Below are 14,538 nucleotides of genomic sequence, written 5' to 3' on the forward strand. Positions count from 1 at the left end.
AGGTCACACCGCTCTGTGACCAGCTCCTTGTTCAATCAGTGTCCTCTCACACTCTGCTCCTGGGTTAAGTGGAGCTTGGGAAGCTGTTCCTGGAAAATCCGGGGTGGACACAGCAGATCCCTTTCCCCACACACACTGCGTGGATTCAAAGCTTCCCCTCTCTGCAACCTCTGCTCCATTTGTTGTTCATGTTGCAGATCCAGATATTGTAATTACAGTCCCCAGGCTCCATCCAAAGTTGGGTCACCAAATCCAAAGGTCACCCTGAATATCTGAGGCAGCTCAGAGCACAACCTCCAGCAAACCATCCCCAGCTGCTGCACTAACATTTCAATAACAGGAGTCAGTTAGAAACCCCTCGTCTATAAGTGTTGTGGACCAGATCAGATTCCCGCAAAATATAATAAGAAGGCCGCTTAGACCCAAACCTTTCCTTATTTTGAATATAGATGTGAAGTATGCTTTCCAGATATGTTGTGACTGGTCAAACCACTCGACGTTTAGCAAAACATAATCTAATTAAATGCTTTAGTTAAAATACAATCAAAGAAAAGAACATTTCCGGATGGCTTATATGTTGGAACAGTTACACAAACAATAGATTCCGTACCTTCTTGGTATACACCGCTTGGCACAACGATATATTCAAATACAGATTCTTACATGCAGTTTTCTGATCCAGGAGAAATCAACATCAACAGAGATCTCAGAGAGAAAAGCAGCTGGGGGTCCTGTATTGAAACTCCGAACATATTTGGGATCCCCAGCAACTTCTGAATGCTGCAGCTAAAAACAAAACGAGGAAACCTGGTCTGGGAGAGCTGGCCACTGCCCTTCCATTGTTATCACCATTTTAATAAAACCTAAAGGCTTTCTCAGTTATTTACTTAAACTGTTTTCAGACAGAAATTCTTCACCTCTGCCTTAAAAACCTCTCGTCAAAAAAAAACTAAGATAAAGTAATCTCAAAGTTTGGGAGAAGATTTGTATCTCGGGTGCTCGTTGTTGTGGTTCTGTTCGCCGAGCTGGGAATTTGTGTTGCAGACGTTTCGTCCCCTGTCTAGGTGACATCCTCAGTGCTTGGGAGCCTCCTGTGAAGCGCTTCTGTGCTGTTTCCTCCGGCATTTATAGTGGCCAGTCTCTGCCGCTTCCGGTTGTCAGTTCCAGCTGTCCGCTGTAGTGGCCGGTATATTTGGTCCAGGTCGATGTGTTTGTTGATAGAGTCTGTGGATGAGTGCCATGCCTCTAGAAATTTCCTGGCAGTGCTTTGTTTGGCTTGCCCTATAATGGTAATGTTGTCCCAGTCGAATTCATGTTGCTTCTCCTCTGTGTGTGTGGCTATCGAGGATAGCTGGTTGTGTCGTTTCGTGGCTAGTTGGTGTTCATGGATACGGATCGTTAGCTGTCTTCCTGTTTGTCCTATGTAGTGTTTTGTGCAGTCCTTGCATGGGATTCTGTACACGACATTGGTTTTGCTCATGATGGGTATCAGGTCCTTCGTTCTGGTGAGATATTGTCTGAGAGTGGCTGTTGGTTATGTGCTGTTATGAGTCCTAGTGGTCGCAGTAGTGTGGCTGTCAGTTCGGAAATGCTCCTGCTGTATGGTAGTGTGGCTAGTCCTTTGGGTTGCAGCATGTCCACAAGCTAGGGACACAGCCAGGCAGAACGGATTCAGGATGATCCAGGTAATGATAACAGACGCTCACAGCAGACTACACAAATACAGACAAGAAATTGCGCGTTAAAACCGTTAATTTCAAAAACCACCAATCAGGAAAGGACCTGGACCATAGAACAGGCCGTCGCCATAGGACAGAACAGGTCCACACACCGCAAAAAAAACGTCACTAAAAGAAAAACTGGTCAAACTAACACACAACGAAGAGGACACCACAATACACACCTGGGTTAAAAACCTCTCCCACAGACAGCTCACACACAAGGAAAGAACAAAACTGGCTAATGGGCTCAACTACAACCACAGGGACGCCAAGACAGCAGACTTCCTAGCAGCACTAGAATGCACACTCAGGAATAATGGACTGACCGAAGAGACACAACAGTGAGACAAAATATCGTACATCTGATAACTAGAAAAAGACAAACACAACCTCAACACCAAGGAGAGGGAAGCACTAAAATCACTACGAAATGATAAGAACATAATCATACTACCAGCAGACAAAGGCAGAATGACGGTCATCCTGGACAAAGCAGAGTACATCCAAAAAGCACAACAACTACTTGCAGATATCAACACCTACCAAAAGCGGGAGTTTGACCCCACCCCACAGCTCACTAATAGGATAAACACACTCAGGAATCTACAAGAAAGCGGACAGATAACCAGGTCTGACCGACAAAGAATGAAACCTGAAAGCAACAACACCCCCAGATTCTATGGACTACCCAAAGTGCACAAACCAGACATCCCACTCAGACCCATAGTATCACTACCAGGGACACCATCACACAAACTGTCCAAAGAATTACAGCAGAAACTGAAACACCTGATCAGCGGATCCAGACAATCTATACAATCGACACAGGAATTCTTGGACATCATCAGAAATAGTCACATAGACAAGGAAGAAACTCTGGTCTCATTCGATGTAACGGCACTCTTCACCTCTATCGACAAAACCCCAGCCAGAGAAACAATAGCCCACCCTTCTAGACAGACATAACAGACAACAGGACGTTAAATCTATCAACAAAGACGGCATACTTAAACTACTGGACTTGTGCCTCACAACACACTTCACATTCAACAACCAGATGGACGAACAAATCAACGGAACACACATGGGCTCACTGATCTCTGGAGTCATAGCAGAAGTGGTATTGCAAAAGTTAGAACAAACAGTCTTATCGCAAATTCAACCCACACTCTGGGTCAGATACGTGGATGACACCTTTGTAATAATTAAAAACACAGAAAGAGAGAACACACACCAGATCATCAACGCCACACTCACAGGAATCCAATTCACTAGAGAGGAAGAAAAGGACAACCAACTCCCATTCCTAGACGTGATGGTACAGAGAACACCGAACGGAGAGTTCACCACAAAGGTTTACAGGAAAGCCACACACACAGACCAAGTCCTAAACTACGAAAGCAACCACCCCAACACACACAAACGAAGTTGCATCAAGACACTATTCAAAAGTGTCACAACACACTGCAGCACACCAGAACTGCAAAAAGAGGAAGAGGAACACCGATACAAGGTATTCGACAAAAACAGATACTCTCGCAATTTCATCAACAGATGCCTAAGGGAAAGACAACGGAACGAGGACATGCTGCAACCCAAAGGACTAACCATACTACCATACATCAGTAGCATTTCCGAACTGACAGCCAGACTACTGCGACCACTAGGACTCATAACAGCACACAAACCAACAGCCACTCTCAGACAATATCTCACCAGAATGAAGGACCCGATACCCAACATAAGCAAAACCAATGTAGTGTACATAATCCCATGCAAGGACTGCACAAAACATTACATAGGACAAACAGGAAGGCAGCTAACGATCCGTATCCATGAACACCAAATAACCACGAAACGACATGACCAGCTATGCTAACTAGCCACACACACAGATGAGAAGCAACATGAATTCGACTGGGACAATACTAGCATTATAGGGCAAGCCAAACAGAGAACAGTCAGGCAATTCCGAGAGGCATGGCACTCATCCACAGACTCTATCAACGAATACATCGACCGGGACCCAATAGACTGGCCACTACAGAGGACAGCTGGAACTGACAACCGGAAGCGGCAGGGACAGGCCACTATAAAAGACGGAGGAGACAGCACAGAATCGCTTCACAGGAGGCTCCCAAGCACGGAGGATGTCACCGAGACAGGGAACAAAACGATTGCAGGACAAATTCCCAGCTCGGCGAACAGAACCACAACAGAAAATAACCTTTTTACAGTGATAGTATCCTCACAACTCCACCTTTAATAAAATAATCCATCCATATACAAAGGTGGATTCATTTTAGACCTCCTAATCTTCCTCTATTGGTAGACTGGAATGAATATATATTACATTGAATCTGAGCATACAAATGTTCACAGCTAGTTTCGATTTCAGTCATTTTACTCCTGCCACAGAATGCCTTTTATCTTTTTTCGTCCAAGTCTCCACAACGTGTCAAAACTTACTTTTTCTCGCCCTGTCAACTTTATAATTTCAAGTTGAATGGCAGAAATAATAAACTCAATAAATTTTTTCTCCCTAAACTTCTCCACAAACTTTAAGGGGTCACGATCAGTGATAAAGATTTGTCTCAGGTATGTTATTCGCAATGTAAATGCTGAAATGTTGTAACGCCAACACCAAGCTCAAGGCCTCCTTCCCCATTGGGGAATAAATCTGTTGATGTTTCCACTGGACACTCCAACCACACGTTACATAATGGAGCACTTCTCATCTCTCCAATAGTCCTTCTGAATGACATAGCTCCTCATGTCTCAGCATAAAAGAGTTACATACTTCTGTACCACTTAATGTTGTAATCTCTTTACCTGCTACTCCTGGCCTATGCCAGTAAACCTTACTCTCACAGGGAAATGTTTTAAGTAGACCTCACACATTCTTCTCAATCCCTCACAGAAACCAAACTTTGATTTCTGAACCCAATCATCATCATCAGCCATTTCTAATCTTGCCATTGTAACTCTCTGCCCTTCCACACGAGTTCTCACGACTGCAGGAAGTGAATTGTTGAACTTCTCCAAAATTAGAGTCTCACTCAGAGTGCCAAATGTTTGTTCTGTTTTTAATACCCTTCCCCACCTTTCAAAATTACTTTGTTTGATTCTTTCAAACACAACGTGCGTTGAACCAGGGATGCTATTTTAGATTCCTGAAACACTGTCGGCTTCTGGCACAAGCTCATATGCACTTCAGATGGTTTTCTTCACCTCCTCCGATGGGGATGCAAATACCTATCAGCTTTGTTTGGATAAACTAAATCCACATGTTCTCTGGCCACTGCACTTGTTTAGCCACTTTCTGAAATGAAATTAAAAAGGCTCCCCCATAATTCTCATCAAATTTAGATAATGCTTGGATGTATTTAAACATATCCTGATCAGGCCTTTGGCTACCATAGGGTTGCTACTACCTCACTATCCTCTAATGGAAATCCATACAAAATGAAGAGGAATTTAGAATAACTTAAGTATTGGAAAACTTAACCGAATAATGGATACAGTACGTTCTACAAATGAACTGTTCAATCTATTAACATCACCTCAACACACCCCTTGGCAAAAAGGAACATTCAGATATGCATTCTTGCAATACAGTTCTCCAATCCAGGAGGAAACACCATCAAGTGAGGCTTTAGAGAGAGTAGCAGCTCGGGATAATTTACTAAAACTTCCAACCCCTCTGGGACCCCAAGCACACGGTGATTGTTACAGCTACAAGAAAAAACAAACTAGAAAGCCTGGTCTGTGTGAGCTGGCCATTGTTACTACTATTTATTAAAAACGCTAAAAGCCCCGTAAGTTATTTACTTCAGCTGTTTTCAGTCGACAGTTTGGCCTTTAAGACCTCTTACTAAAAAAGAGAAACTAACACTTTATTTAAAAAAGTGACAGCATTGTCAGGCAATTTATATGCCTTGTCCTTCACTCAGGGGGCTTCCTCGTGTTACTGATCGCAAGGTCACCTGAGAGGGACAACCACAGGTCCAGACCAAGTTACAAGGATGTATCTCATAACTTCTGAAACATGCCTGTCCATCGACCATCACATGGGAAGTGAACAACAGCTTGATACACCATTTCAGTATTTCTGAGCTACACAATGCCAGCACTCGATACACGAGGGAGCCAAAGGCCAAGGCCAAGGAAAGATACAGAGGGACAGAGAGATTCACTTTAAAGACAGAAACAGTCAGTTAATTAACTGAAAAGATGTTGTGGAAATATGTGGAAAAAGACAGGGCAGTGGGACTAACTATCGAAGTGAGATCTTCGTGATTAAAATAACAAGAATGAGAACATTGAATAAAGGCATTGTCAGATCAGCTGGAATAGTTTGTTACATCAAGTTCTAAATCTGCTTCACAGAGCACCACACAGAACATAAACTGGGACAAGATGACAGCCCAGCATGGAGAGCTGTGCAGACCATGCTCGTGTGTTGCTCAGTAAACTGCACTATCTGCCCAGCATGAGAGTATTGCAAACTTTACTATCATATGCAAACTATACTCACATCAGATTATTGCCTACAATGGGAAGGTGTGTGTGTGTGTGTGTGTGTGTGGTTGAATGCGAAATTCATTGTTTGAGAAGGAACGCACGTGGAGGAAACTATTATAAATATGAACAACTGGCAGGCTTTTTATGAATCAACAGAGAGAGAACGAGAGAAGTTTCATGGACAGAAAAGATAAAGTGTTTGAGAATGTGAAAATAAAGCCATTGCCAGACACAACAGCAATATACATCGGCGTGCACATGAATGACAGATGGATGGGAGTTTGGAGTGAGGTCTAATCAGATTTGTTTCGGCAGGTCTGAAGCCAGGAGCGTCAGCAGCAGATTATTGGCTTCATTAAGCCTGTACTTCATAGCTCAAGGTTCAAACAGCAGATGGAATAAACCGGTGAGATATATTCTGGAGTGGTGAGTATTTCAAGTTAGAAATGTTCAGGGTATGGTGTCAAGAATTAGGTCATAGTCAAAGAGATGTCCCACAATTGTGACTTGTCTGCTTCAGCTGCTGCTATTGGCAAGGGCTGGGATGGAAACAGTGGAAGGAAGTGGAGTTTGTAACCAGAGCAGTAGACGGTGACCTCCATGCTCTTAACAGCAAAGGCAATGATACAATGCATTGTGGTTCTCCCCTGAAACTGAATAGATCAACATAGAGACCCGTGAGTAACACTGCCAGAACAGAGAGCGAGACAGTAATTGAACACGTTCATTAATGTAGCTAGTAGTGGTCTGTAGAGTGAATATCTGAATGGAGAGATTCAACAGGAACAATAATAGTGACAAGATGTGTAGACTATATGAAATAACAATAATACAGTCATGACTGGTTTATAAAAAAAAAAATCTGGACAGTGATACTCACCAGGAACACCAACGATAGCCAGGAAGGGATAATAAAAATATTGAATAATGAGAAGAGCGTATAAGATCTGCGATGATAATGACAACCAATAAAATGAAGAAAGATACCAAACATAATCGGATAAGCTCCTGTATATTGTTTGAATATTCCAGTCTAATGTTCTCAGATTCTGATCCATTGTTGGCACATTCCAGTCTAATGTTCTCAGATTCTGATCTCTCCTCCCCTTCTCTCTGGATCTGCTGATCCCTGTCAGTGCTGTCGGTGATGGTCCCGCTCATGTTATGGAATAACACATTGAACGCAGCCCATTTATCATTAAAAGATGGAAACCCTCCACTGGGATAATAAGAATCCATGGAGATTGGCATTAATCACACTTACCGAACAAATAGGCTCAGTTAACCTGTTGAAAACAACACTTTTCCCTTACTGGTTTTGGATGGAATGGATGAGGGTTGCTGAGCGATGGATCATAAATCTTTAAATCTTTTAAATCTTTTTATTAACTTGTATATGAGAGTATTAATAGGACACTGCAGGCGTCTATATATGTACCACTCTGTTTACGAAAGGAGGCAGTTATAAAATAACAGATCGACTGCATAAAAAAAATTCGGGTGGGCAAGTTTCTCGATACCTGAACACAAAGTACAGTAATGATTGACCAGAGTGCGGCCACTCCTGGTTTTAATTCCCTGTTGTCAAATCCTTTCATAACCTTGAGATTATTGACACTGCTGCTCAGGAACAGGCCGAAGCAATTCTGTCCCTATGGGCCTCTTACAGAGGGATAGGAGAAGGCCATTCAGCCCATTTTACCCTGTTACTACTTGAAAAGGTGGAAAGCTGGAATATTGGCACATTTTGCTGAAAGAATCATTCGCTGCAGCTTTATGAAGTGTTACTGAGAGGGCACCTGGAGTAAATAGTGTTGTTTGTGTTTCTGTAACTGAGAAGGAATAGATCTCCATTAGATACAGTTTACCAGATGATCATAATCCATGGCTTGCTATGTTATTTAATGTCTCAGATCTGTTACACAGGGACAGGAGGAGGCCATGAAGCCTCTTGAGTCCATTTCAGAGGGACAAGACGGGATCATTCAGCCTGTCCAGTCTATTACAGAGGGACAGGAGGAGCCTATTCAACCTCTCGAGCCTTTTACAGAGGGGCAGGAAATGTTTATTTAACATTCAAGTCTGTTACACATAAATATTAGTTTTAAACTAGTTGTGGAATAGGAAAGACCTGATGTAAACATTAAAGTTCTATCTTTGAACAAGGCCAATTTTGAAAGTGTTAGGTGAGCCCTGTGAAAGGCTGATTGGAATACCCTATTCACAGGTAAAGGGATGGTTGGAAAATGCAAGGCCATCAAAACTTGGTTTCAGAGAGTCCAGAGCCAACGTGTTCCTATTAGTGAGATGGGTAAGGCTGGTGGGTGCAGGGAGTGCTGGTTGGCTAGATATATTGATGTTATGGTCAAGGTAAGGAAGGAGGCATATGTCAGGTAAACAGAGCTGAGATCAAGTGAATCCCGAGAGGAGTATAAGGGCAATAAGTGTATAGTCAACGGGGAATTCGGGCCAGAAAAATGTGGACATGAGATAGCTTTAGAAATAGGGTTAACGAGGCATTGAATCAATTCTACACATCCTTTAATTACAAAATATTAACTAGGGAGAGAATAGGGCACCTTAAAGATCAGTAAGGCTACGTATGTGTGGAATCATAGGAGGTGGAAGGGATACTAAACAAGTATTTTTCCTAGTATTTAATGTAGAAGAGGTTACAAGAGTGAGAGAATGAAGAAATACACAGTGATATCTTGAAAAGTATCTATGTTACAAGGAGATGTTGGACATTTTAAACATATAAAGGTGAACAAATCCCTGGGACCTGATCAGTTGTATCCCAGAATATTATGGGAAGCTCGGAAAGAATTTGCACAGCGTTTTGCTGATATATCTGTAAGATTGATTTCCACAGGTGAGGTGGAAAAAAAATTGGAGGGTTGCTAACATAGTGTCATTATTTCAGAAATTAAGGAAAACCCAGGTAACTATAGATCGGTGAGCCTGACGTCAACGGTGACTAAATTGTTGGAGGGGATTTTGAGGGAAACGATGTATATGCATTTGGAAAGACAAGGACTGAAGAGGGCTTTGTACATTGGAGATCACGTCTAACTGACTCAATGGAATTTTTTGAGGAAGTGAAGAAGATGATTAATGAAGGCAGGACAGTGGATGTTGTCTTCATGGAATTCAGTAAGAAAACCAAAATGTTCTACATGGTAGACTGGTTAGCAAGGTTAGGCTGCCTGGGATCCGGGGAGAACTCGCAATTTAGGTCAAAACTTTTCTTGAATATCGGAGACAGGGTGTGACAGTTGGCATTTGTTCATTAAACTTGGAGACCTGTGACCAGTGGCGCTGCTCGCAAAGATCAATAGTGGGTCAATTGCCTTTTGTTACTTTACAAATCATTTGCACTTGAGTATATGAAGTATTGTCAGTAAGTTTGTAGATAATTCCAAATTTGGTGGTGTAGTCGACAGTGAGGACTGATGTCTCAGAATATAATGGGAACTTAGTTAGGTGAGCTGAGGAGTAGCAGATGGAGTTTATTTTAGATAAATGCGAGGTGTTGCATTTTGGCAAGAAAAGTTAGGGCCAGGCATACAGGTCGGATCCTGTCGAAAGTTGCCAATCAAGGAGAACTCCATAGAAATTATAGAATCCCTACAGTTAGGAAACAGGATTTTCGGCCCATCGAGGCCACTCCGTCCCTCTAAACAGTATCCCACTGGACATACCCCAACCCTATCCCTCTCAGCCTGCATTTCCCATGGCTAATGCACCTTGCCCTCACATCCAAGTGTACTATGCACAATTTAGGATGGCCAAGCTACCCTTACCTGTATATCATTATACTGTCGGAGGGAAACATAGCATCCGGAGGAAACTCACACAGACACGGGGAGGATGTGCAAGCTCCACACAGCCAGTCATTCAAGGATGGAATCAAACCCAGGTCGCTGCCCTGTGAGGCACCTTGTGGTGCAGGTTCTCCGTTCCTTGAAATTGCTGTCACAGGTAGACGGCGCAGTGAAGAAGGCACTCGGTGTTCTTCCCTATATTGGTGCGTGCTTTGAGTCTATGCGTTTGCATGACATGTTGCATCTGTACAGGACATTGATTTGGCCACTTTTGTAATATTGCCTTTAATTCTGGTCACCCTGCTGTCGGAGAGATGTTGTCAAACTTGAAAGGGTGCAGAAGAGATTTAAAAGAATGTTGCAGGTGTTGGAGGGTTGGAGTTACAGGGAGAGTTTGAATAGGCTGGGAGTATTTTCAAGTGTTGAGGCTGAAGGTGGACCTTAAAGAAATTTATAAAATCAGGAGGGGCATAGAAAAAGTAAATAGTCAATGTATTTTCCCAGGATAGACAATTCCAAATAAGGAATATGAAGGCTTAAGGTGAGAGGAGAAAGATTTAAAAAGGGAAATGAGGGACAACATTTTCACACAGACACCGCTGTGTGTATGGATTGAACAGACAAAAGAGGTGGTGGAGGCAGGTACAGTTACACCATTTAAAAGGCATTTGGATGGATACATGCATGGAACGTGTTTAGTTAGAGATGGGCCAAGTGCTGGCAAGGGAGACGAGATTAATTTAGGATATTTGGTTGGTATAGATAACCAGACCGAAGGATCTTTTTCTTTGCTGTACATCTCTGAGAGCCTATTGACTCTTGAGAGTTTAACACGGGAACAGGAGGAGGCTATTCAGCTTCTGAATTCTGTAAGTCAGCTGGTTTGCTCAATTACTGACAGTAAAATACAAAAATAAATCATTCAAAATTTGATGGTGTTTTACAGAAACAGGAGAAAGGCCTTTAGCCAAGAAAAGCTGTAAAGAATGTGAAGAGGCCATTCAGTCCCTCACCTCCATTCCACAGGAGCAGCAGGTGAGCACAGAGCTATTGGAGCCTGTTACTCAGGAGCAGGAGGAGGACATCTACTTTCACAAAACTTCGATTTGGAGGCAGTCACTCAGCTGCTGAAGACTGGGACACAGGAACAGGAGGGAGTCACTCAACTGCTCGAGACTGGGACACAGGAACAGGAGGGAGTTACTCCGCTGCTCGAGACTGGGACATAGGAACAGGAGGTAATCAATCAACTGCTCGAGACTGGGACACAGGAACAGGAGGGAGTCACTCAACTGCTGAAGACTGGGACACAGGATCAGGAGACAGTCACTCAACTGCTCGAGACTGGGACACAGGAACAGGAGGGAGTCACTCAGCTGCTGAAGACTGGGACACAGGAACAGGAGACAGTTATTCAACTGCTCGAGACTGGGACACAAGATCAGGAGGGAGTTACTCAACTGCTTGAGACTGGGACACAGGAACAGGAGGCAGTCACTCAGCTGCTGAAGACTGGGACACAGGAACAGGAGACAGTTATTCAACTGCTCGAGACTGGGACACAGGAACAGGAGGGAGTCATTCAACTGCTCGAGACTGGGACACAGGAACAGGAGGGAGTCACTCAACTGCTCGAGACTGGGACACAGGAACAGGAGGCAGTCACTCAACTGCTTGAGACTGGGACACAGGAACAGGAGGCAGTCACTCAACTGCTTGAGACTGGGACACAGGAACAGGAGGCGGTCATTCAACTACTCGAAATTTGGACACAGGGAAATCTAGAGGCTAGAGAGGCCCGAGGATCCTGTTACGCAGGAACAGGAGGAGATAACTCACTCCCCACCAGTATGGGACACTGGGAGAGAAGGGGAGTTTGCTTGGAACAAACATAAATATATGAATAAGTTGCATTCGTGGTCCACACAATCCTGCTCCAACATTCACTAAGACCATGGCTGATCTGATGGTGATTCCCTCATTCCATTTTATGGAGACTGTCCTCTCTGCGGCCTCTGCTCCATTTGTTGGTCATGTTCCAGACTCAGATGCTGCAACAACAGTCACCATGACTCATCCAGAAGGTCGGGTCTAACCGGATGAGTCTGGATTTGAAGGGTCCAATAACAAGAATGAAAACATAAAATAAAGGTATAGCCAGATGTTTAGTTCTCTCACATTCGCAATCCAACTCACATAACCAGCCCGGCAATTATACTTTCAGGATGGAGCACTGTGCAGATATGGCTGCCGTACTGCAGAATACAACCCAGCAATGTCCAGAATGGAACTCTGTGCAGCCCACACCAATGCTGGATCTATAATCATGGGCTAAATGTCCAACGTGGGGAGCTGTGCAGATCGCACTGGTTCATACATATATAAACCCAGGCTGTTGCATTGTTTGGTAACACTGTGTTAGATCACTGCCCAGTGTGGGGAAACATGTAACCAATGCTGAAAGTGACAGGATGTGCAGCTCCCATCCATTTACAGCTCCATATCTCCACTGTACTTTGACAAAGGTGCCATGGATGTGAAAATCACTGCGATGTAGAGATGTAAATGGAAACATTTTAAATACCAATAGTTCCGTTTCAGGCGAGTATCACACCAGTATTTAAAGTTGAAATACCTGAGATAATATCCAATGAGGTTTCGTGAATGGTGCAAAGTAGTTAGAGGGGGATGGTAATGTTATAGTGATTGCACGATAATCAATAATGTGAATTAGAGGAACAAATATGCAGGGGGACTGGGGAGACTTGCAGGAACAATAGGGTTGTTATAATAGGTGATTTTAATTTTCCTAACATAGACTGGGGCTTCCAGATAGTTAAGAACTTAGGTGGAACGTAATTTGTTAAGTGTGTTCAGCGAAGTTTCCACAATCAATATGTAGAGTATCGTACTCGGGAAGAGACAAACACGACCTACTGTTGGGAAATAGGTGAAGGAGATAAAGTGGGGGAGCATTTTGGGAAAAGTGATCAGAGTTGTATTAATTTTAAAATAGTTATGGTAGGGACAAAATTGGTCCACAGATTCAAGTTCTAAATTGGGGCAAGGCGTATGTTGTTGGAATTAGACAGTGGATTGCAGGGGATGATTGGAGTAGTTTGATTCCAGGTAAAAGGATCTCGGGCAAGTGGGAGGGCTTTAAAAGTGAGATAGCTTGAGTTCAAGGTTTCCATTTTCCTGTGTGGGTGAAGGTTATGTGAGACTGGAAGAGAGAACTCTGGATGTCAAGAGATATTGAGGCTTTGACTAGAAAAAAGGAGGCGTGGCTCATGTTCAGGCAGCTCATATCAAGGGAATCCCTGGAGGTATACAGGGGATAGAGGAGTTTACTGAAGAAGGATATCAGCAAGGCCATAAGGGGTTATCAGTTAGTCTTGGCTGAGAAGATTAGAGTGAATCCAAATTCAGTATAGTAAAGATAAAGAGCAACTAGAGAGAGAATAGGATGCTTTAAAATCCAAAACCGGCATGCATGTGTAAAACCTCAAGAGATGGGTGAAGTCCTCAATTTCCCCTCTGTGTTTATCATGAAGAAAGACATGAAGACCTGTGACCTTTGTTGGTTTGTTGTCATATCTTGGTACTGTCCATATCACAGTAGAGTTGCTGTTGGACATATTAGAATGCACAAAGTCAGACAAATCTCTTGGTCCTGACCAGATATATCTGAGAACACTGTAAGAGGCGAGAGAAAAAGCTTAGGAACCAAGATCCCGGAAGTCTGGACGGTAGCAAATGTTGTGCCCTTATTCAAGAAGGGCTGCAAAAAAAAAAATCCTAGGAAATATAGACCAGTAAGCTTCACACCTGTTTTCGGTAAACCACGTGAGAAGGTTCTGAGAGATAAGATGTGCATGCATTTGGAAAGAAAGAGTTTGACTTGGAGCCGTCAGCATGGCTTTATGCCTGGCGGATCATACCTTACAAATTTTGTTCGAGATTTTTGAGGAAGTGACCAGGAAGGTCGATGAGAGCAGGGATGCATGTATATTCTATATGGATTTCAGTAAGGCCTTTGCTAAGGTTCCACATAGTAGGCCGCTCTAGAAGGTTAGATCGCATGATATCCAAGGTGAACTGGCAAATTAGACTGAGCTGCCAGTGGAAGTGGTTGAAGTGAGCACACTAACAACATTGAAAAGGCAATTGGACAAATACATAGATAGGAAAGGATTAGATGCATACAGAGCAAAGGCAGAGAAATGGCAGATTGGTAGATAAGGGGCAATTACACCATGGTTTGTTGACGGAGCACGGTGGGCATATTGGATGGGCGAGTACAGAGGGGGAAGATTCCCATCCTTGAGGGTGCCACACCAACAGACCCATTGAGCATGGTCTGGGTTGACTACCAAATTCAGTGCAGTATTTGAGGTCTGAAGAAATGTCCAGCAATACAGCACAAGCATCAATAACCTTCTCCGCTCTGTCAGGATAAGGGTCACCGT

Source organism: Chiloscyllium punctatum, chromosome 23 (assembly GCF_047496795.1).
Source record: "Chiloscyllium punctatum isolate Juve2018m chromosome 23, sChiPun1.3, whole genome shotgun sequence".
Classification (NCBI taxonomy): Eukaryota; Metazoa; Chordata; class Chondrichthyes; order Orectolobiformes; family Hemiscylliidae; genus Chiloscyllium; species Chiloscyllium punctatum.